This window comes from Petaurus breviceps, unplaced genomic scaffold (genome assembly GCF_028583685.1).
Source record: "Petaurus breviceps papuanus isolate PSGF00001 unplaced genomic scaffold, PetGlider_PUasm1.0 189, whole genome shotgun sequence".
NCBI lineage: Eukaryota > Metazoa > Chordata > Mammalia > Diprotodontia > Petauridae > Petaurus > Petaurus breviceps.
Window position 1 is genome coordinate 41,480,535 of NW_027185809.1, and position 19,072 is coordinate 41,499,606.

The window sequence follows — 19,072 nt, forward strand, 5'->3', positions numbered from 1 at the left end:
GTGGTAATCACTAATATCAGTAAAGTAATAGCAATGATGATGATAAATATTACTCCCGTCACTATCTCCTCTCTCTCTTTCTCTCTCTGTCTCTCTGTCTCTCTCTGTCTGTCTCTCTGTCTCTCTCTCTCACATAAATGTCTCCTCCAGGAGTTAAAACAAAAACAAAAAACCTCCCTAAACTCTATCCTCTCAAAGTATCGCTCTACCTCTTTAATCCCCTTTCCAGTCAAATTGCTTCAAAACAAAACAAACACAAACAACTCCATTCCTTGTCCCTAGCTTCCTTTCCTCTTAACCTTTGCAATCTGGCTTCCGACTTCATCACTATTTTAAAACGACTTTCTCCAAAGTTACCAATGATCTGTTAATTGCCAAATCCGAAGCTCTTTTATCTGTCTTCATCTTTCTTGACTTCTATTTAGCATTTGACACCACTGACCACTCTCTGTTCCTAGACACTTTCTACTTTCTTGGTTTTTGTGACACTGTTCTGTCTTGATTATTTTCTTGTCTCCGTCAAGTTCATTCCCTATCCCTTTTGTGAGATCTTCGTCCATATCTTCCCTCTAACTGTGAGTATGCTACAAGTTCCGGGTCATCTCTCTCTAAGCTCTTTCTCTTGGGAACCTCAGTATCAGTTCCCATGGATTTAATGATTATCCCTACTTGAGAGATCTAAATATCTAGGTCTAGTCTCTCTCTGCACCAACTGCCTACTGGACATTTCACACTGGATGTTCTAAGGCACCATAAGGAAAAAAAAACACAACCAGAATTCATTATCTCCCCCACTCCATCCCATCCCTCTTTTGAACTTCCTCACTTCAGTTAATGGTACCACCATGCTTGCAGTTACTCCCATGTCTGCAACCTCAGTCTGGCATATAGTGGGCAATTAATAAATGCTGACTCATTGATTGTCCTGAACTCATCATTCTCACTCACCCCACACATCCAATCAGTTGCCAAATCTCATTGATTCTTTCTCTATAATATCTCTTGCCTCTGCCCCCTTCTTCCTACTCACACAGCTGATGTTTTTGTTCTTACTTTTCAGTCACCTTTTGTGCTTTGGCTTCCCCCGTTAGAATGTAAGGTTCTTGAGGACAGGGACTATCTTTTTCTCATATTTGTATCCTCAGGGCTCAACACAGTGCCTGGCACATAGCAGTTGCTTAATAAATGTGACTGACTGATTGAGATATTCATGATGATCTGGAGAATCTCTGAGTTGGAAGGGCCTTCAAAAGTCATCTAGTCCAACTTGTATGGGACTCCCACCTACATAAACCCTATTTGAGAAGCTGCTACCCTGCTTTTGTTTGCAGACTCCTTGGGAGTCGTGTGAACCTCTTGTGTCCCAGGGTTACCCATTTCACTTTTGAAAAGCTTATTTATTTTATTTTTATTTTGGAGGGGGAAAAGTAGGGCAATTGGGGTTAAGTGACTTGCCCAAGGTCACATGGATAGGAAGTATGAAGTGTCTGAGGCTGGATTTGAACTCAGGTTCTCCTGACTCCAGGGCTGGTGATTTATTCACTGTGCCACCTAGCCACCCCTTAAACAGCTTTTTAAGGTAATTTTCTTTCATATGAACATAGACAACATGTTGGCTTGTTTTACTTGTATTTGTTCATTTTAAGGGAGTTACTAGGAGGTATCAGTTGGGTAAAAAGATCACCAATAAAACATTGAAAATAATAGAATAAGAGCTTGTCACAAGATAATAAATGAGTGAGTATTAAATGAGTGGCACATTAACAAATATTCTGAGAAGTTCAGAGGAGAGAAAGATGATTCAGGGCTACAGTGAGTTCAGCGAAGCCTTGGGGGAAGGCTTTCTGGAAGAGTTGGAACTTGAGCTAGGTCTTGAATTATGGGGATGGGTAGGATTTGGATACTCACAGGTGGAGAGAGAAAATATTTTGGGTAAGTGAATACACAAGTACAAGGTCTATGGCTATATTTAGGGATACAGTGGGAAATGTACTGGCTCAAGTCAGAGACCTATGTTCAAATTCCACCTCTGACACTATTTGTGTGACCTTGGACAAGTCATTTAACTTCTCTGGGCCTCAATTTCCTCATCTGTGAAATGAGGGAATTAGATAAGATAGATTTTGAGGTCCCTTCCAGCTCTAAATTTATGATATTATGACTTATGTGTTTGAAATAGAGGAAATAGGGGAAACGATGGCAAAAAAATTTGGAAAAGTCAATTGGGCCCAGATTATGGAGGGTTCTGAACATCAGGTTAAAGACCTTTGGCTTTCATACCAGATTTTAAACTGTATCATAAAGCAGCAGTTATCAAAACCACTTGGTACTAACTGAGAAATAGAGTGGTGGAACAGTGGAGTAGATTAGGTACACAAGAAACAGTAGTCAGTGACTATAGTAACCTACTTTTTGATAAACCCAAAGACTCCACCTTCTGGGATAAGACTTCATGATTTGACAAAAACTGCTGGAAATACTGGCAAATAGAAACTGGGCATAGACAAATATCTTACACCATCTACCAAAATAAAGTCAAAATGGGTTCATGATTTAGATATAAAGGCTGATACTATAAGCAATCTGAGAAAGGAAGGAATAGTTTACCTGTCAGATTTATGAAGGGAAGAATTTATAACCAAGAAGAGATAGAGAGCATTACAAAATGCAAAATGGATAATTTTGATTACTTTAAATTGAAAAGTTTTTGTACAAACAAAGCCAATGTAACCAAGATTAGGAGGGAAGCAGAGAAATGGGAAAGAACTTTTACAAATAGTGTCTTTGATAAAGGTCTCGTTTCTAAAATATATAGAGAACTGAGTAAAATTTATAAGAATACAAGTCATTACCCAATTGATAAATGGATACGAACAGTCAGTTTTCAGAGGAAGAAATTAAAGATATCTATAATCATTTGAAGAAATGCTCTAAATCACTTTGATTAGAGAAATGCAAATCAAAACAACTCTTAGATACCACATCTCACCAGTCAGATTGACTAACACGACAAAACAGGAAAACAATAAATGCTGGAGACGATGTGGGAAAACTGGAACTCTAATGCATTGTTGGTGGAGTTGTGAACTGATACAACCATTCTGGAGAGCAATTTGGAACTATGTTCAAAGGGTTATAAAAATGTACATGGCCTGTCACTCAGCAATATCACTTCTAGGGCTTGTATAACCAAAGAGATCTTGAAGTTAGAGGAGGACCTGCATGGACAAAAATATTTATAGCAGTTCTTTTTGTGGTGGCAAAGAATTGGAAATCAAGGAGATGCCCTTCAATTGGTGAATGACTGAACAAGTTATGGCATATGAATGTAATGGAATACTATTGTTCTGTAAGAAATGAGGAGTAGATGAACTTCATAATAATCCAGAGAGACTTACATAAACAGATGACAAGTGAGGGGAGCAGAACCAGGAGAAGAACATCGTGCACATTTACAGACATATTGTATCTGTGATGACTAACTTTGATGTACTGGACTCTTCTCAGCAGTACCAGGTTCTAAGACAACTCCAAGAGACTCACATTGGAAAAGGTTATCCACATCCGTAGGAAGAGTTATGGCGTCCAAATGCAGATGGAAGCAAACTATTGTTCTTTTTTGTTTTGTTTTGTTTCTTTTTTGTCACTATTCATTCTATTGGCTATAATTCTTTACAAATTGACTAATATTTAATGTGAAGGTATATGTAGAACCTATATCGGATTGCATACTGCCCTGGGGTAGGGGTTGGTGCTGGTGGTGGGGGCAGGGTTGGGGGGAGAGAAGGGGTAGGAGGAGGGAAAGAAAATTTGAACTAAAAAAACTTGTGGAACTGAATGTTGTAAACTAAGAATAAATAAAAAAATTAAACAAAATAAAGTTGCAGAAAACAATGTAAACAAAGTACAAACAAAAACAACAGCCCTAGGCAAGTCACCTTCTCAGCAGCTCTCAAAGGCCATGAGTTGCCAAGAAGGTGCCAGCCTGCATTGATCAAGGCAGAAATAAAATCACTCGTCCACTCTCTTAAAAAAAAAAAAAGCTTTGGCTTTATAATACGAGTAATAGTAAACACTATGGATTGCCAATAAGGGAGTGACACGATGAAAATTGTTTCTGGGGAAGATGAATCTGGTAGCAATATTCTGGACGAATTAAAGAAGGCACAGAGTAGAAGCAGAGAAACAAGTCCTGGGGTTTTTATGACAACCCAGGTGTGCAGTCATGAGGATTTAGACTACAGTGGTGGGACTGGGAATAGAAAGGAAGCGATGACCAACAGAGACATAAGCTCTTCCCCTCTTTCTAACTTTCCTATTATTGTTGAGGGTTCCACTATCCAGGTAGTCCTTTCTCCCTGTGTGACAAGTCTGTAACATGCCCCCTTCCCTCCTCTGTCGCTGCCACCACCCTTGTGCAGGCCTTCACCACCTCACACTTGGACTATTACATTCATTTTGGGGATTTGGGGCATTTCAAAGACATTCTTCATATACACAATTCTCTTTCTCCTTATATCCTCCTCCTGATTTCTGGCTTTCTTCAAGTCCCTGCTGAAATTCTGCCTTCTACAAGGTCTGCCCTAATCCGCCTAAATGCTATGCCTTCCTGCTGTTGATTATCTCCAATTTATCCTGTTTATACCTTGTTTGTAGATAGTTGTTTGCAGGTTGTCTCCTCCATTGGACTGTCAGCATCTTGAGAGCAGTGACTATCTTTTGCCTTTCTTTTTTCTCCAAGTGCGTGGTGCATAATAGGTACGCAGTAACTGTTTATAGTGACTGATTTGCTCACTAAATGGAGAAGGGAGTGGGCAAGAGTGGATTCAAAAATGGACAAAAGTCTGGAGACTTTTTTCTCCTTTGTGGAGAAAGAAAGAACCAATAAATTGGAGCTTAACATTTATTCTAATTTATATTAAAAGTAAAAATATTAAATGACCTTACCAAATAAAAGTAGTACTATGGTGGTCAGCCGCAGCGCCTGGGCTGTACCTCCCTGTACAAGCCCAACTTGTGTTGGCTGAATAGATATCTGGTGACCTCTAGTGGACATAGTGTTGTTTACAAAGAAATGTCAAAAAATTTTTTTATCAGAATTTTATTTTGGAATAATGATTTTATATTAACAAATCTATAAGGGGGATGGATAGTAAGTGCAGAATTTATAGAGCATATTTATAGGGAAGGTACTCAGAGCATCTATAACCCAGTGGAATTTTTGAAGGGGCTTGAGAAAAGAGTCTGGACTAGGGCTGTTAGTCGAGGGAAAGAGATAATGTATCCTTTATCTTGTCTCCTGTATATCAACAGAAAAATATTTGAGTCCAGTGAGTTGCAAAGTTGGTAAAGAGAAGGCAGATGGGACTGTACTAAAAGGATGGTTCTAAAGCATAAAGGTAAGCAGTTCAGCATTTGATAAAAATTTGGTCAAATTACCATTCTTATGCTTTGGTCAGAGTAGAAGTTTGTGGGAGACCTTAATTTCAAAACAATTCTCTCTCTTTACCTATGGAAAATAAATAATTAAAGCTCAATTCAAGAAGTATTAAGTGCCTTCTGTGCATAAGAAAGTTATACTTTTTAAAATTCCCCCTTTAAAGCTTTTATATATTTCCTAAGCCCCTTCAAAAATTCTACTGGGTTATAGATGTTTTCAGTACTTTCTCTATTTAAACTCTGTAAATCCTGCATTTATTCACCCATTAAGAATTTTTAATATATCATTATTCCAAAATATAAAATGTATATAATCATTGGCAATTTTTGGAAGCAATTACTTCTATGAAAAAGTCCTTCTTAGGAAACAATAGACAGTTTCTCTCTCTCTCTCAATGCAAGGCTATTTCCATTTCTTTCATGGTAGCCAACAAAGTTTAGAATAATAAAATATTAGAATTGGAAAGGACATTTGAAATAATTTCATTCAATGCTATTTTATAAGTGACAAAGCTGAGGCCCCAAAATGCTATGAGACTTAACTAAAGTCACATAACTTGTTACAGAGGCACACAGCTGGACCTAGAACCTAGGTCTTTTAATCCTTAACTAAAGCATGCTACATCTCCTTAAAACTTTCCCATCTCTTCTTTCCTGAATTTTTAGGTCTGTATTTCATGGAACATCCCATGAGATTGAAACATAAAAGGTACTGATTAAATGTACTTTTGGAGGATGTGTGTGTGTGTGTGTGTGTGTGTGTGTGTGTGTGTGTGTGTATAAAATAGTTGGAGATCAAAGAACTTAATCAGCAGCCATAGAGGTACACATTTGGCCTCCTGGCATCTTGTTAAATGCCTTAAAATCTAGCACATCATAGCTGGAATTTGATTCAATTTAATCTAATGAGAATTTATTAAATAATATGTATAACTCTCCCTGCTAGGCATGTTCTACTATGCCAAGCATTTTTTTTTAAAAAGCAATCAGGGTTAAGTAACTTGCTCAAGGTTACACGGCCAGTTATTTCTGGGTGTGGTGCTAAGTACCAGAGCCCAGATTCGATCCCAGGTCATCCTGACTCTGGGGTCGGTGCTCTTACTCGCTAAGTCACCTGGCCACCCCACATACCAAGCATTTTAATCCTTTTAGAGGAACATCACAGTACTAGGGCCCATCTCTTATTTCCAAGCCCCACTCATGGCAGCACTGTCTCCTCCAACAACAGAGACAATTCCTAGCGTCCAAAGGCATACTTCCTGGTGTCCTCTGGAAGCCACCTCTTCCCTCCAAGTATTAGCCAGTTCTTTAGCAGTATAGAAACATTCCCAAAGCAGGTTTCCACTCCCTAGACATCACCTCAACTAAGCCTCTCTTCCCTCCCTAGCTCTTGTCCAGGTGCAGTGACTGCTAGTTACAGCTTTGGTTGCATAGAAACTAAATTGTAGAGCGCTATAGATATATGGGCTATTATTAGTATAGTTCTTGGAAGTGAGAGAGAGGTGGAGAGTCCTAAGTCTAAGAGTCCAACCTACTTTTAACTTTCTGCCTAAGGTAAGATCCCTGGGTCTTTTCTTCTTTAGTTGACTAATCTGAAAACTTCAAAGAACCTGTCTTTATTATTTATTATGAAGTATATTAATTTCAAAGCTCTCTGAGAGTCTCAGATGATCAACAAAAGATAAATACCAATTAAGTAAGCCTCAGGCTTCTGCAGTGACTGTACCTCTCACCTTTGTGATAATAAAGGCTATCCTCCATAGCTCCAGTGAGGACAATTCAGCTCAAAAAAACATATTTCTTCTGAATCCAAATGTGACCATGGGGAAAATACCAAGTTCTGTTTTCACCTCTCTGGCTAAGCAGTAAAATCCAGTGTGTTATTTGTGACATCCATTCTTTCCTTCTACATTGGATATCAAAATGTCAAGCAATAAAGCTACCAGTCTAAGAGCCTTTTCCAAATACCATGTCAATAACAGGGAGAATAAAAAACATATAAACATGAGTAGAAGTAGAGAAACACTTCTACAGGAACCTTGCCCTGGGTCATGGACTTCATTTTAAAAAAGAGAGTTTTATTCATCAGTGCTAAGAAAGTATGTTTAGGGTAGTACTAGGGAAAGACAGGGGAAACCCAGTCAGACAAACATCGGTGTTTTCATATCTTGAAATAAATCTGCTTCAAGGCTTTGGAGGGAACAAAGTGGGTAGGAGATGTTCCCTGGGTTTTTCTTTCACTGACATTTAAATCTTTAATCCCTTATTAAACCCAATGGTATGTATGCTTTCAAATAAAAAGTCTTTTTTTCTTGATTGCCTGGTTTTATATCTATGGTGGGACTCATTAGAAGGAAAAAAAAAATTTCTATCCCAAGAAGCCGTGGTTTACCGAAAACATTGGATTTAGAGTAAGAAGTTGCTCTTGTTAGCTGCATCCTACTCTTCCTGACTCCATTAGGGTTTTCTTGGCAAAGATATGGGAATGGTTTGCCATTTCCTTCTCTAGCTCATTTTACAGATGAGGAAACTGAGGCAAACAGAACTAAATGACTTGCCCAGGGTCACACAGTAAGTATCCATATTTGAGCTCAGGAAGATGACTTTTCTTGGCTCTAGGCTCAGTGCTCTATCCACTGCAACATCTAGCTGTTCTTTTTTTTTTTGGAGGGGGGAAGGCAAGGCAATTTGGGTTAAGTGACTTACCCAAGGTCACAGAGCTAGTAAGTGTTAAGTGTCTGAAGTAAAATTTGAACTTAGGTCCTCCTGACTCCAGGGTCAGTGTCCTATTATTCACTGTACCACCTAGCCGCCCCCATCTAACTGTTCTTAGAGCGAGGACCTGTGTCCAAATTCCAGCTGGGAACCTTACTACAATGAAGAAATTACCATACCTCTTTAAGACCAATTTCCTCATTTGTAACTTCAGGCGCTGGATAAATAAACTCTAAATTCTCTTGTGGTGGCTAGAGTGCTGACATTCGAGTCAGGAAGACCAGAATTCAAATCCTGCCTCAGATATTTATTGGATGTGTGTCACTTAATTTCTCTCATACTCATTTCTTCATCTAGGAAATGATGATAACGGAAGTATCTACCTCACAGCATAGTTATGAGTACAAATGAGATAATATATTTAAAATGCTTTGCATATCATATAATTTGTATTAATGCTACTTATTATTGTTATAGTTCTAAAATCCCGTGACCTGGACTAATTCATTTAGACAGAGATATAAAAGGAAGTATGAAGGAAACACAAATTGAATTAAGAAAAGTCGTAATCATGTCATGTCACTGTATTCTGAAGTCACAGTTAACTGAATATTTGGTGTATAATTCAATTAATTGCTTTACATGATTTGGTATCTTTCAGAGTTTAAATTCAGCATAATTCAACATAAGTCTACAGGCCAGGATTTAAAAGTAATTAACCTGAGTCAAAAGGAAATTAGGTTGAAGACAAAAAAGGATTTTGGTAAAAGCTCCACATTTGTCAATTCTTATAATGAACTTAAAGGTTAATACATCTTTCTGAACCCATACTCAAGGCCATGTGAAATCATAGTGGCTTTGAAATCAGTGGGAGAAATGACATAGGTAGAAAGAGGAACAGAGAAATTACTGAAGATCAATGACAAGAAAGGGATTGTTTGAGAGGGATAGAATGAAAAAAAAACCCACTTAGATTTTTACTTTGCTTACTCATGCACTAGAACTCCTTCAAAGAACAAACATTATATATATATGTATATATATATATATACATACACACACATACATATATATGTATATTATTTGTTTTTAGTATATATTATTTTTTCTTGCTCACTTATACATTGGAATAATGAACTCCTCCAAAGAACATACAGACATGTGTGTGTGAGTGTATACACACATAGTAGTTTTTTGTCTATATTAGTTTTTTGATTACTCATGCACTAGAATAATAAACTCCAAATAACAAATACATACATGAATACATACAATATATGTCATTAGCTTTTAGTGTCTATTAGTTTTTTCTTATTTATTCACTCACTAGATTAATGATGAATTACTCCAAAGGACAAATACACATACATATGTGTACATGCATGTATGTTATTAGTTTTTAGCAATATTATTTCATATATATTAGTTTTTTCTTGATTGCTCATGCACTAGAATAATGAACACCAAAGAACACACATGTGTATACATATATACATATTTTTAGTTTTTAAGATGTGTTATTTAGTCTATATTAGTTTTTTGCTTACTCTTATACTAGAATAATAAACTCCTCCAAATAGCAAATATACACACATATATGTATATTATTAGCTCTACATTATTTAGTATACATAATATATTAAAAATATATATAAATATATATAAAAGTATATATAAAAACTATATATAGTTTTTTCTTGCTTACACACTAGAATAATTAATTCCTCCAAATAACATCTAAGTACACACACATATAACACGAGTAATACATGTATATAATTTATCTTTAACATACATTGGTTTCTTCTTGCTTACTTATACAGTAGAATAATGAACTCTCACAAAGAACAAACATATATGCAAGTATGTACACACATGCTTACACACACATCCCATGTTCTCCTCATAAAACATGTTAAGAGGGAATTGAAATACATGACTAATGAACTGGAAAGCGTAACATAAGACATTTTATAGCTATCCCTGAGATTTGGTGTGATGGGCGTTACAATTGAAATATCGCAATACTTTGTTCAAAAGAAACAGACCAGTTAGAAGGAGTGACAGAAGATTCCAGAGTGTTACCTCTTTTTAATTTCACGAATTCAAGGGTCAAAAGGAATAGAGAACATTTAGTATTTGGGGATATTGGTTGTGTCATCAGTAACTCCCTAGACAAAGGAGGATGTGTTTCTATACTTTTTCATCACGTATCATTCTTGGTTTTGTCTTCATAAATTTTCACTAAATGTTTGTCAAAAGCACTGGAGATGTTCCTTAAGCATAGGACTTGACTCTGCTATTCTCCTGCTGAGTAAACAGGACATTCCATCTTTTCATCCCTGTGTCCTTTGTCCAAGTTTCCCCCCCACCCCCACCCCGGGCCTGGAATGTACTCCATCGTCACTTCTACCTCTTAGAATCTCCAGTCTATTTCAAAGCTCAGCTCAAGCATCAGCCCCCACATTATCCCTGTCCTGATTCACTCAGCTATATTACTATCTCTCTCCTAAAATTGCCTTGTATCTATTTGTGTATATTTTGTATTTATTTATGTGTGTACCGGTTATCTCCCATGGTAAAATGTTTTGAGAGCAGACTACTTCAATTTTGTCCTTGTATTCCCAGACCCTAGTCTAGTTCCTGGCATTTAATAGATGCTTAAGACATTTGTGTTGATTGAGATATTGGAGAGCTAATATGTTACCCCAGCTGTCTGTTTTTTGTCTCGTTCTTTATACATGCCTGGTTTATCTTCTTTTCTTATCCTGCATGATTTGTAGATGACTTCACACATGCCTGTCATTGTTTGCCACGATTATTTTTGTTGCCCTTTGGGTTATTTGTAATTTCATTTCTTCCCAAATCAGGGAATATTTCATGATGTGCTGCCACATAGTATCATTGGGAAAACACTGGTTTTGTGATCTTGGCCTTTGCAGTAAAGAGTAGCTTGGGATTAGTGAATGAGCTGTGCAGTTCCATAAACTTGATTTAGCCTTAAAAATTTCCTTTTTACTTCTCTTTTACTCATCTCTTCCTTTTACTTAATTCTGGGTCCAACTCAGCATTCATTTGTGTCATGTTGGTAGACTAGTATAGTGTGATGGAAAAAGTATCTAGTTTGAGTCAGAGGAAGCCAGATTTAAGTTGTGATCCTTTGCACCTGAGTGCATCTCTGAGAAGGCTTAGCAGGGTGGTGCTGGCTTCACCTGGTCCAGTATTATCTGTGAAGAGGAGCACCTGGAACTCTCCCACATCAACAGACAATCCTTTGTTTGGACGTTGATAGGGAAATTTCTAAGACTAATGAGTACCTTAGGGGAGCATTTTACACCTTCCTCCAATGGATACCTCAACACATTTTTTTTGTAGTTGCATGTTGTAATATAATACCAAGCAAAGGCAACTTCCCAAGGTTCAAAATACCAGCATAGGTGCTCTCTATTTTATTCAGTAACAAACCCAGAACAGAGAAGATCAAAACATGACATCATTCCAAATACAGCATTTACTAAGCGTGATTAAATAATCTCCAAGTACTACCCCACCCCAGGACCTTCCAATCATTCAATCAATTACAAAGTCTCTGTTCTAAATACTTCTCCACCCCTAGGCTATACCTTAATTAAGTCCACCACAAAGCCCCTCTTCTCAAATGGAGATTAGTTTCCAAACATAAGGTCAAAAGTTCCCCACCCCTGGATCACAATTGAATCTACCCCAGAGTTACATCAAGTTTAAACACAGCACTTAATACCCAAATGGAGGTCTTTTCTTCATCTTGACAGGAGGCAAGTGCTCAGCAATCTTAGTTCCTGGGGAGACAAGGCTTAGCAAGGCCATAAGATACATTGCCAGTCCCTTCATGAATTTATCCTCTGTCTGTAGAACAGTCCTAGAACCCCTGAACACATTAGCAAAGCCCTCTCCCAGGATTTCTGTAAACATACAACAAGAAAATCCTTCTTCAGGGCTTCCGAACCAACAGAAAGGTTCCCAGACCCCTGCAACAACAGCATTGTCCTCTTCCAGTGGACAGTATTCACTCTGTCTGCAGGACAGTCTCCAGACCCCTGCAACAACAGCACAGTCCCTCACCAGTGGACAGTATTCACTCTCTGTCTGCAGGACAGTCTCAGGGCTTCTTAGCGAACAGCCAGGTTCCAGGACTTCTTCAACAAAAGGACTGTCTTTCACCAGTGGACAAATCTGGCAAAACAACATCAAAACAGACAGACAAAGTACCAGCAAAACAGCCATGTCTCCTCAGTCCTTGGCAGCTCAGGGGGCAGGTCTCAAAAGTCCAGGGCAATTCAAAGCGGCCCCCAGCAATTCTCTTAGTTTCTCTCTCTCCACGAGGTGCTGCTTCCAAAAAGATCTTCCGCCTCTCTCTTGTCTCTCCAAATCTACGTCACCAGCTCCTCCCAGTTCAGGACTTTCTTTTCACATCAACAAGTCCATCCCACAGGTGGGATTAACAAACTCTGGGTTTTAACACAATTTGAAAACCAAGCCAATACAGGGGAATCTTTAATTGCCATTACTATCACACATGTCAGTCTTGAATAATTTTAGTGTCAGTCAATAGTAAATAAACATTTATTAAGTACCTATTATGATAGGCACTTTGTTAAGTACTGGAGATAGAGACAAAAGACAGAGCTCGCTCTCAAGGATCTCTCTCACAGTTTCACGGAGGAGACACTAAGCCAACATACAAACAAATCATAGACAGGATAAAGTGGAGATACTCAGGCAAAGGGAAAGCACCAGGGAAATCAGGAAAGGCTTCTTGTAGTAGCTGGGATTTTTTTTACAAAGTCATATTTATTGTCTTTTGTTAAGATTTCCACTTCATGTGTCATAGATTTCAATTCCCTCTTATCCTTGTTTTATTAGGAGAGACTAATGTGTGTGTATACCTGTGTGCATATGTGTATGTACATACATGTATATATGTATTGATTGATCAGTATGGGGTGAGTTTTCAGATAAGACATATGGATTGCTTGAGAAATCTTCCATCAATCTTTGCATCTGACTGGGTTTCTTAGTTAAGGGTCTCTAAATAACAGGTAGAGGTAATCTAGCTTCCCAACTACACAGGAATAGGTTAAAACAATGCAATAAAATTTTCTCAGAATTCCCATAATTGAATAATTTTTTTCACAATTCAGAAATTAGAGTAGATCCATCCTTGAATTGAAAGGGAACTGAGCTAGATCCAGAATTGAGTCACAATATGGAGTTAGTGTTGTTGGGGTTTGAACCCAGAGACGCCAAAAACTGATGAGGTGGGGGCTCTGCCCACCCAAAAACTGTTGGGGTTTCATGATGTGTTGTGGTGGAACCATCTCAAAGAATTCAGAGTCAGACCACCTCTAATCCAAGTATAGGCATTTATTGAGATGGACACCTCTCATGAAGAGGGCTAAGTTCCAAGAGGAACTAGCAACTTCAGAGAAAGCAAGATCGATTTAAAAAATATGTATTTATTTACTTTTAGTTTACGACATTCAATTCCACAATCCCTTGAGTTCCACATTTTCTCCCCCTCCCCATGGCAGCATGCAATCAGATATAGGTTCTACAAATGCCTTTACATTAAACATTAGTCAAATTGTGTGGAAGAGTTATAACCAATGGAGTGAACAATGAGAAAGAAGGAACAAAACAAAACACAGAAGAGAGAGAGCAAGCAGCTTGCTTCAACCTGTGTTCAGGCCCTGTATCTTTTCTCTGGATGTGGACGTCCCTTTTCAGCACGAGTCTTTTGGAGTTATAACCTAAGCAAGATGGATCTTTATGGGGTAAAGATGCAATTACGTAACAGAAATCACGAATATTAAAAAGGCAAGAGGAGATTGTTAAGGGATTAGGTAATGGAGGAGGGGTCCCATTTGTGGTTCGGTGGTTAAACATGCTGGTCATGCTGCCCTCCAGTTGGCTAGCTATTGTGGTCCTGTCTGGTCAAGACAGATAGTTAGGTATTGTGGTCCTGTCTTGGGCTAGATGGATGATGTGATTGTGATTGAATAAAGAACACACCTGTTTCTGTGGGAATAGGTCTGGGGGCAGTGACTAGGTAGAGGCAGTGGCCAGGATCCCATCACATGGACAAACCTGCTGTTTTTGTGGGAACTATGAGTTCTTGGACACACCTGTTGTTCCAGTGAGTAGTGAGGCATATATGAAGAAATTAGGACATTGGTGGGGTGGGGTGGGGTGGGGGTGGAGCTAGGTAGGTACAGTGGGGCTGTTATTCAGTAGGGCTGGATCTATAATGAAGTTAGAATATTGGGGCTGGGGGCAGCTTTATTAGGATTTCATCAGTATGGTTCACTCAATTCTCACAATTCCCACACCCTTCTAATTGTAACTGCATTTGATTTGTTTTTGAAAAAACCTTTTAATCAAAAGTGTCCATTTTATCTCCTGTGGTCCTTTTTATTGCTGGTTTAGAGTGATTTCTTCTTAAGGGACTTCTTGACAAATCATTTAAGCTACTTAGATGGCATTTTCTACAGTTGTGGATAAGTCTCTCAGTCTCTCCTGAACTTCAGTCCTGCATCAAAAATTGCCCCTTCAACAATTCAAGCCAGATATCCCAGAGATATACAGAAACTGGGATAGGGAGAGTTGTAATGAGGAAGGGATAACTATTTCATTCAATATGTACTATATTTTGTACATTCCAATTCTCTTCTTCAGAAAACTATTGATGATGAGGTTGGGGGTAACAGTGGAAGAAGGAAATCACAGTGATATCAGAGAATCTGAGAATTGGAAGAGGCCTCAGAATAAAATAAAATAAAAAAAAAGAGGGCAGCTAGGTGGCACAATGAATAGAGCACCGCCCTGGAGTCAGGAGGACCTGAGTTCAAATCCGGCCTCAGACACTTAACACAAAAACTAGTCGTGTGACCCTGGGCAAGTCACTTAACCCCAATTGCCCCCCAAAAAGCAAAAATAAAGTAAAATAAAATAAAAAAGAGGCCTCAGATACCATCAAATCCCAGTCACAGGTGGAAGAAATGTCCAAAGGGGAGACCATTCAATGACTTGAAGATGTCCAAGGAGGGGAACCCACTGCCTCTTGAGAAAGCCCATGTTGTTCTGGGGGTAGCAGGACACAGACGATGTTTTCCTGAAACACCACATACTAGCAATGAAACAATAATGTAATGATATTGAGAGTTTCATTCTTCTGTGAATAGAAGGTCCAATAAATTCTTGGCCTGCTGACAATTTCGTCTCTCTGAAGGCAAAGAAAGTGATGATTTGATCTGCTATTGTGGGATGAATTATGAAGCAGGAATGGAATAAGAATTCATCTAGTATCTACTACATGCTAGGCAATAGGCTAAGCACTTTTACACACAGTATCTCATTTGATACAACCACCCTTCGAGGCAGTTGTTACTATTATCCCCATTTTACAGTTGAGGAAACTGAGGCAAGTGGGAGTTAAGTAACTTGTCCATGATCAAATAACTAGTGTCTGCAGCTGGATCTGAACTATGCTTCCTGACTCCAGACCTGTGCTTTATCCACTGCATCACTAATTTTTCTCTAGTTATAAATAACCAGAATAGGTTGGTGAAGTGAAAGCAATGGGAATATGGGCAGAAAGGGACTGTGTCATTGTAGAGTTCATAACTGCCAAGAATGGGCAGACTAGGACATGGTTGCAAGGTCCTAGTTTATGACTCCAATGCCAATATTCAGTTCAGGTTTGATGTTGAGATGAATTGAGGCACCCATCAGTATTTAAACTGTTAACAAGAGGATGTTTCCTTGGCCCTAACACAGCAAGGATATATCAACAACACAGTGGTACCTAGCTTCTCTGGATGTGGTCCCCTCTTGTCTCCATATGGAAATTCATTTGGTCATCAGGCAGGATGTGGTAAAGGACATGTAGACTCATTTGGGCTTCAGAAATCCACCAAGTCAGAGGAATCATGACTGCATGTGAATTCAATTTTTTATGCCCTTAGGTGACCAGGAAGCTACATCAGGGAAATGGGAGGTCAAATCATATCTCCAGACCACTTTGTTTCCTTTTAGGGAACACTAATCACTGTCAAAGGAGTGAAGGAAGAGGAGTGGGCCCAAGACATTTTGTGGTGAAATATTGGAAGATGTTTGTCCTGTCATGATAGGACATGATGCTTTTGACCCTGATAAAGTTTTATCATAACATCTCTTTAGTTAGCTACTCAGGACTATGGCTTTTACTCCAGTCTTCCTGGCTGTTATCTCCTAAAGTAAAATTATTGTCACAGATGATTACCAGGAAGTGGCCTAAGCCACTTTCTTAACCTTCTCCTCCTTACCACCAAAAAAAAAAAAAAAAAGGACCAGGGAAACCTATAAGGAAGTGTCAAGTTGTGTTTCTTGAGAGTCCCTCTAGGTAGATCAAGCATGGTTCTTTACCAATAACCTTCAAAAAATTACAAAACTATTTCCTGAGATTCTTCATTGTACTTCCTTAGGTGGTGAGTTCAGTATTTCCTCTCTAGCTCTATCAGGCAGCTAGACAGTACAGTGGATAGAGTTTTGGATCTGACTCAGGAAGTGCTGAGTTCAAAACCAATTTCAGATACTTACTAATTGTACTATTGTGGGCAAGATTTGTCTTAGCAGAGTCCTTATCTGTAAAACATAATAGGACCTGCCTCCTAGGTTGTTGTGAAGATAAAATGAGGTAATATTAGTGAAGTGCTTTGCAAGCCTTAGGATGCTATATAAATGCTATAATTATTATTTTAAAAATTACCTTGTTAGCATCTATTGAGCCAAATCTGGACCGACCCAGTTCTCCATCTCATAGCATCTCAACTCCCACTAGTATCGAATGAGAGATGTTCATGATCTGAGTTACCCCAGACTCCTGTTTTCAGCATAATTGACTAGGAAGACTAGCATGGAATAAGATGTACCTGTCCATGTTCCGAGACTTGAGAAAGCTTTCGATTATTGCTACCCCAGCAGGTGTTGAGTATTAGGAAGGCACCCTAGGATTGGGAATGTCAGGTCCATGGTCCAGAGAAATGCTAACCCTTCAAGATAGTAAGAGTACTGTTCACTACTGTATAGGAAGGTTAGGGCCCAGATGAGTTGAGCCTTATGAAAAATATGTAAAAAAATATGCTTTTACCTATGTTTCAGGGGAAAAAAATTAAGAATGGGACAAATCCAGTGCTTGGGGGTGAATGATGCTTCCGCCTCTGTCAAGGCAAATTATTTTCATATCGGAAAGGATGGAACAAACTTGGTTAAGAGGGAACTGAAACCCAACATAGATGAAGGGGTATTGAGAACAACCAGCAACATTAAATGAGTTTATGTTTCTTAGAACGGAAGAAATTTACCTCAGGCTACTGAAGAGCATGGGGAAGATATGGCTGAATCCATTGTTGGTAACTTTAGAGTAATCATGACAAATAGGATTGTGTGCTAGAAGACTGGAGAAAGACAAAATAGCTTGAATTTCTAAGAGGGGAAAGGTCAGGTTCTGCAAATTGTCATTTGATAAGCTTGATGTCAATTCCTGGCAAAATTCTAGAATAGTATGTAAAGTCCAGAAACCTAGTAGCCAGCATAGATACTGAAATGGTTTGCCATTTCCTTCTCTATTTCATTTTACAGATGAGGAAACTGAGGCAAACAGGGTTAAGTGACTTGCCCAGGATCACACAGCTGCTACCATGTTTCCCCGATAATAAGACCTATCCAGAAAATAAGCCCTCCCCCTAAAATAAGCCCTATTGAGATTGCCACTGTAGTGAAGGTGATCCCCTGGGCTACACGCTACATTACGGTACCCTCTGTATGCACCATACCCCCCCCCCCCGCCAGTGAAACGCATGCCGCGCTCCGAGCTGCATCCAATCAGAGCTGCAGCAGTGAGCGCGTCATCCTGTTCTTCCCCAGTGATTTGCTTGCTGGTACATTTTTTTGTTCACATTTACCTGTTTATTAAAATTGCTGTCAATGTTCATTAAAATAAGCCCTCCCCTGAAAATAAGCCCTCTGGTGTTTTTCTGTCCAAAAAAATTAATAAGACAGTGTCTTATTATTGGGGAAACACGGTAAATGTCTGAGGCCAGATCTGAATTCAGGAAGATAAGTCCTGCTGAATACAGATCCAGTGCTCTATCCCCTGCACTGCCTAGCTGTCCACTGGACCACCTTGCTGCTCCTTATCCTTGTGGATGAGGAAACACTTCGTGTAGAAAGCAATGTTTGAGCTGAGCCTTGAAGGTAACTTTAGATTCCAGGAGTTGAGATGATGAGGCAGTACTTTCTGGATATGGGGGACATCCAGTATAAAAGCATGGGACACGAACTGCATTTGAGGAACAATAAAAAGTCTCATCTGATTAGACTGCTGTGTATGTGTAATAAAGTTGAAAAGGCAGGTTGGGGCCAGGTTGTGAAGAACTTTAAATGCTAAACGGAGGAATTTGATTTATCATAAAGGAAAAAAGGAAACGGTGGAGTTTGTTCAGGGAAGTAACATGGTCAGACTAGCACTTTAGAACAATCTTAACTTTCTAAGGTTTGTGGAATAGGAAGAGATTTGTAGTAGGGAAACTAATTATGCAGCTATTGCAATAATCCAGGTGAGAAGTGATTAGAAGGTTGGATTTAGAATCAAGAGGACCTGGGTTCAAATCCTGACTCTATTGCTTACTGTGACACTAGGTTACTTTGGGGAAGTTTCTTAACCTCTCTGGGAATCAATTTCTTCATCAATAAATGAAGGCATTAGGGGCGGCCAGGTAGCACAGCGAGTAAGAGCGCCGGCTCCAGTGTCAGGACGACCTGGGGATCGAATCTGGGCTCAGACACTTAGCACCCACCCAGAAACACCTGGCCGTGTAACCTTGAGCAAGTCACTTAACCC